General features: G+C 37.2%; 1 long non-coding RNA gene across 2 annotated transcripts; it reads right to left on the reverse strand.

Moving 5' to 3' along the window:
- Window positions 1–200: 200 nt before the first annotated feature.
- LOC147337365 (uncharacterized) lies at window positions 201–4,050 on the reverse strand. Of its 2 annotated transcripts, none has more exons than XR_015130782.1 (6): window positions 3,725–4,050; window positions 2,094–2,225; window positions 1,877–1,976; window positions 1,515–1,758; window positions 1,191–1,348; window positions 201–818 (listed from the first exon to the last, which is right to left on the reverse strand). It is a non-coding gene; the product is annotated as an uncharacterized LOC147337365 (long non-coding RNA). The 2 variants fall into 2 exon arrangements; XR_015130781.1 differs by having other exon boundaries at window positions 203–818; window positions 3,720–4,048.
- Window positions 4,051–6,727: the final 2,677 nt, after the last annotated feature.

Consider the following 6,727-nt stretch of genomic DNA (forward strand, 5'->3'; position numbering starts at 1 on the left):
TGGTTTTGTAACCCTAATTTTTAAGGTAGACAACGTATTATTTTACCAAAATCATGATAGAAAAAAAACAAATATATTTGTCAATTATACAGCAATTTAATGTAAAAAATGCAACTTTCCATAGCTTTTTACGGATATTTGCAGTAAAAAAAAAAGTTATAATATAATAATATTTACAGTAATTTGTTGTTAATTTAACAGTAATAGGATAGACCCTATTATTGTAAATAACTGTAAAAATAACAGAAATATGTTAAACCTTATTAAAACCTTTGACAGTAAAAAACACAGTGAAATTGTATAACAAATTACAGCATTTTATTTTGACCAGATACATTTTACGGTAAATTCCTGGCAACCACAGCTGCCGGTATTTTACCGCTAAAAATACAGTACAATATGAGGAACATAAATGGTTTACCGTACATTTTACATTTGCAACCGCTAAATATAGAAAAATCTAAAGATGCTCATATACAACCAAGGTAGAGAATATTACTGATAAACAATGAGAAAATTTGACATACCATTTGAAAACAGACTAAACATATCATTTTCTCTATTCCTACAAAACAGCATAGATCTTGAGAATACAGCATGTGTCCATATATATGGCTGGTAATCCATGGAGGAATGAATAAACATGAAACAAAATATTACCTGCCCCTGACCTATCAACAGTAATGAGTCACTGGGTCCTGCCTTGGTGAAGGAAAGGACTCGGTGGAGTTTCTAATGCGCATGGTGTTGAAGATACAAGCTCTGCAGGAGTACTTCAATGTCCATCAGGAGTTCACTTTGGAGTGGCAGGATCCCCTCTGCAGCAAAAAAAATGGACAAAGTTTGATCAGTGCTTGAGCAAAATGCACAGAAATGAACAAAACGTGCTGCCAAAAACAGATCTAATGATAAACGATTTCTTAAGTGTAAAATATACAGTTCTTAAAGGATAGCTATTGTCAAAATGCAACCTGGGCTGTTTTTTTTGTTGTTGTTTTTTACTGTAAACGAGACAAACATATATCTAAAAGCATAATTACGACAAACGAGCCGTTTTTGAGATTGACCGTGATTTACATTTTATAGCGTATGAAACTGCTCACCTGGACATGAACCTGAGCTCGGCTGATTAAGATTAGTGTCTCCTGTCCATCTTTCTTTAGCAAAACTTGAATAATACCACTGCTTACCTCTCATTGAATCTTTGGGTGCAGACTTAATTGAAGAGCCTCGTATAAACAGGCAGGGTGTGATGTTTAGGGAAACCAAAGAATACAGCCGCCATCATTTCTGCCAGAAGACTCATGGGGTGCAACGAAGCTTTCATTGTGGACTGGCTAGATACCTTCTGCATTCAGAAAGAAAACAAGAAGGGCATACACCATAAACAATAATAACTGACAAAAATAATGAGACAAGAAATTAAAGTAACAAAATAAGTGCAAATCAAGTTTCCCTGTGTTGCAGTGTAGCTGAATGTTTTTCAACAATTTGATTTACGGTAAAACACATACCAAATATTTCCAGCCAAGGTTTGTTTCAATCTTCAGCATGTTTTTCCTGCCATTGTCTTGAAACTGTTTCATTGGTCCCTCTCATTTGATGCCGTTTACAAAAACAAAACAGCAATATTGTAAAGGGGAAAAGGAAAATTAATTTAATGGGAAAAAAAAAAAAGATTATGACCTGAAATCTCACCATTTCCTGAGAGTCACAGGTCCTTTGAGTATCCTTATGGTTTCTGCTCAAATTCAGTGTCTGAAAAGGGCAGGAACAAAACAAACCTTTTTAATCATAATAAAGACAAAATAAGATTTAGAGACAGACGACAAAGAAATGTGTAAAATATCTTCTTGAATCTGTTTACTTTACTAACCTTGAAAGAGACTCTTGGGTCTTAGCTGTGCCACCACCCTTAAACCTTAAAACAGATGGAGACGATATGCTGGCCTGGCTTGAAATTTCCATATTTGGTGCTGTAAAACAATATCACAAACAATAGATTAATTGTACTTTTTGGACCTTGGCCAAAGCATAATCGAAAAAACAGAAAGCCCTTCATGGCTATTGTGCAATGAAATCATAATACTTACTGGTTTGTTTCTCAGATGTCTCCACTCCTAATGATTGTAGTGCCTCCAGTACAATTTCAAGGATTGAGGCAGACAGGTCCGGCAGCACCTTAGTAATGGAACTCCTTATGCTGTCCCCCATTTCCAAGATGTCTGATAAAAGAATGTGAATAAAGGTCAATTTACACCAAGTGGTACCTTTGGTCTTAAAATATGAAGCTGATCTTGCTTGATACTACACTTTTATACAGTGTTTCGTAAGTACCAAACTAACAGCACCATTATTGTGACAGCACACTGTGTTTCAATGGAACCATTTGGTACCCATACTTCATGTAAGATGTTAATGGATAGAAATCAATTAAGTCAGTGGGTTTTGACCAAAAAAATCATTTTATTTAAAACAGCTTACTATCACTTATGTCACACAGAACATCAGCAGGAGGCTCAGTAGAGGGCTCTTCTGATTTCTGCCACAGATCAGACTCTAGCAGACATCTCAAAGTCTCTCTTAAAGGCACATAATAGGCAAACCTATCTTTTCTGTTTTCATCTCTCCCTAAAAATATTTTCTTTGGTTCCGCATAGTTGAAGGCTTTTTTAAAGATCTGAGCTCTGGAGTGCACTGTCCTCAATGGCCCGGTATGACATGCAGAAAAAAGATCATAGCTTTTGACAGACTCGCAGACTTTATTGATGTCCTCCTCTGATAATGATGTGTCATCTTTTAACAGTGATGCAAGTTTACCCAAACTGTATGTCTGTCCCAACTCATGCATGTTCTGCATTTCCTCTACAATGTTCTGTATGGTTGAAGCAGGCAGTAGAAACTGACCCTGCAATTTTAAGTAGAATAGTGAAACGTTTCTCAGAAAAAGATCACAGAATTCAGGGGGCATTTCCATGTTATCTTCATCTGTAATAGACTGTGCAGCAGGCTCGGAAATCAAGGGTACAAAGTCATCTGATGTGGTTGGAACAGATGATGATTGACATGCAGACTGTCTATATAAATCACCAATGCTGCTGTCTGAAAACTCTGTGTTTACGTGACATGTGAGCAGCAAAAGATGATTTAACTCTAAAGGTATTTGTGCATCCTCTTACTGGACAAGTGACCACGTGTCCTTCCACAATATGGCTCTTCAGATGAGCTATTAACTCTTTAGAGTTCTGACACTGACGTTCACACATCGCCATTGCACATGTAAACGAAGAAACCACCACCACACCAGTGACATGGGTGGGGGCAGAGTGTCTTCGGTAAAAATGAGCCTTAAACGCGCCATACCTGGTGTATGTCTGCTTGCAGCCTGCTTCAATACACCGAAAGAAACAACGTGGCTCATTCCGATGCAGTTTACAATGAAGCACGCAGCCCCTTGATGACTGAACTACCTTACCACAGAAATTACACGTTAACATAACTCCATGTACTTTGGTAATTCCTCCCTAGCGAATTAAGCACGCCATATACAGAAACTAATCCAGAGCAATGCTTCCCTCGCAACAGTAATGCTAACTCAACTCACAAATGCTAACTAAATTCACAACCTCACTCATAAAAAACGAACTGCTAAAATTATCTATAAACGCTGGGCTGGTGGATTTTTATAACAGAGATAACTTGAAGTTGCATGTACTCACCTCACCTCGAACTAATTGTAAGCTGCCAGGATGTCTACAAATTCCGAAGATGCTGTGGTCCAAGCAGCAATAAATGGCGCTAATATACGAGTTCAAAACTGTGTCCGTTAGCGAAGCCAACTTGAGTCTCCTGCATGAAAAAAAGGGCGGTTGGCACACAGCTCAGCAGCGCGCCACGCTATTGGTCATTTTCAGGTGACGTCATCCCACAATGTAACGTCGCTCTTTGTTTCTTTAGGAGGTTCGAATTTGATCAGAAGTCACGTCTGCAGACCGCTGCAGCCACGTCTTGCCTTGCTTCCCCCTTTTTTGGTGAAATGGTTCACTCATACTGCACAATGTTGCTACCAGATTTTTTTTCTCTGCAATTCGAACGTAAAACGTCTGTACACAGTTTACCAGCAGTTTAGCTACCAATCAACAGCGATCACACAAATTCAAAATTTAAGGCCGACCCACTTAAGGTGGTCTGATAATATGGCGTGAAACACAACAACATAAAGTTGTTTTAAAATAATGATTAAAAAAGATTATTGAAATCAATTTTATTCACAACCATAAACTTTATTTTTAACATCTTCTTTTGCTGTTGATTTTTTTATCAGAAGGTTAACAATGATATACTGCAGGCCTAACTTTTAATCTGTATATCAGTATCTGAATTTAAAAAAAAATAAAAATACTATCAGTTTTATTGTCTTTCACTGCTGATATTTGCTTTTTTTTAATGGTATGTACTGGTTGTATTATTACGGTGGACCCTATTTTTTAACATCTTGTTTCTGTAAAAATGAATGTTTTTGTTTGCTTAAAAATCTACAGCTTTATACTGTGAATTCCAATGTGCACAACCCCAAAAGATGTAGTTTTACTCAAATAATACCGTAAAATCTAAGTTTTTCAGACATTTTCAACATTACAATATGTAATTGTAAAATGTATGTATATTTATTTGTTTTCACAGAAAATATTTATAATTTCAACATTTTATTACAGTAAAAAACAAAGTTTTATCCAGTCTCACAATTAACGGTTATTCAATCTATTTAATACAGTAAAAGGAAGTTTTTGGTTTTATGCTCCATTACCGTTGGAATTTGACGGTGTTTTGCTGTATATTTTACTGACTTTTTTTACAGTGTGGTTAAACGCAGATGGTTTCACATGCAAAACCTCACTGATGAGAACATTGTAGAATATTTAGGGTCATACTGGTGTTACAGTCTAAGTCAATTGAACACATGCATCAGGAAACAAAATAATTTTTTATATGTGATATTTTATTTTAAATATTGTACTAAACTCAAAAAAACTTTGTTATCCAGAGGAAAAAAGTTTCAGGTGTAACTGTATGCTGCAACAGCATCTTAGGATTTCATCTTAGGTTTTCACACTATTGATATGCTAATGTATGTTTGAGCTAGCAGCTAGCTGTTACGTGAACATAGAGTCTCCATAAATGTTTTTTCAAAAATGAGAATGTCCCCAAATTTTGCCCTTCATCAGTAAGAACATCATAGTGCAAAATGGAAACAGATGCACAGACATATGTTTTTTCACTTATTTTAAATACCAGTTTGATTATTGCCGTACTCTACCTGGCAACTCAGATATGGACAAAAAACTTTCATAAAAATCCTCACAAGCTTATCTTTATCCTCCTAATTCAGGGGTGTCGAACTCCAGGGCGGTGTCCTGCAGGTTTTAGATGTGTCCTTGATCCAACACAGCTGATTTAAAAGGCTAAATTACCTCCTCAAGTCTTACGTGAACTGAACAGAAACTTGATGCGTGACCCATCTGAGCTTGTTAAAAACACAAACCGACCTTTCAGCAGAGCCAGTCGGTTTTCTCACCTTTATCTGCCTGGGTGATGTTCACTGACATGACTGTTTCTACACCTTTTTGAGACCGTCTCAGGTGAAGTTTACAGGACAAACTTTATTGCTTATTTTCTGCCGAAGACCAGATTAAGACTGTGTTTCTGTTTTCTTTTGCTCATTTGAGCAACTCACAGTTGATGAGTTCATTTCTTGGAGAGAAGGAATTTTCCCTGAATCAGTAACGGGCATCTTCATCATCCACCTAAACCACACATTAGCCTTTACGTGAACGTTACCTGTGCTCTTAAGGTAGAAACTCTGTCTGTGTTTTAATGAAGAGGATTTTCCCCCCCAAGTTTTTAAAAGCAGACACAGTGAAATATCATTTGTAATGTTTATGTCAGGCTTAATTTTACATTAATTACTGGATTTGGGTGGATGCGGCGTCATGACCTTTAAGCAGGAGTTTGTTTGGTTACACTTGATAAGATAACGCTGACAGTGGAGCGGGGGAAAAACACAAATAAAAAAAAGAAGAGGGAAAGTAGATCTTTTTAATGTATTTAACAATCGGTCTCTGGTGGACTCATTAGGATGACCAGTTTGACTTATTTTACAGCCACTGGTAATTAGTATCTGCAGGAATTATAGCTATAATCAGCCAAGTTTTCCCTTTGACTTTCTCTCCGTTAGCCATTAACTTTGTGTTATTCTTGCTCCAGGAAGGCGGTCAAATGTGTAAAAAGACAGCAGCCGTAAAACTAATAAAACTGTAGGGTTCCTTCTGGGGAACGTTAATACTTCCAGTGATATGATAATTCTTTTTACTTCAAAGCAGCCATTAAAAAAAGGACAATTTTCACTGCCTCGCTCTGTCTTGATGGAGCCGTGAAGGCCTTGTTGGGTGTGACGGGTATTTGGGGCAGCGGAGCCGACTCGTGTTTGCTCTGCGGGGCTTTAATGTCCCGGATAAATAATCGACGACACGAGACGGGGAGTCTCTTTGGAGGGAAAAACAAATATTTTCAATTGTTTATTAGAGAAAACAATTTTAGTGATCTTCATCAGGGCGTTATGTGTTCTTAGGCCTGTTTGTACCTGTTATTATTAATCTGCCTCGACCCAAACAGCCTTCCCATCAGTGGCTGTTTGTGAAGGGGTTCATAAATACGTGTGACTCGACAC

Source organism: Aulonocara sp. 'chitande type north' Nkhata Bay, linkage group LG2, assembly GCF_057382095.1.
Source record: "Aulonocara sp. 'chitande type north' Nkhata Bay isolate Kocher_YH1m ecotype deep benthic linkage group LG2, A_spYH_male_GT1.1, whole genome shotgun sequence".
Lineage (NCBI taxonomy): Eukaryota > Metazoa > Chordata > Actinopteri > Cichliformes > Cichlidae > Aulonocara > Aulonocara sp. 'chitande type north' Nkhata Bay.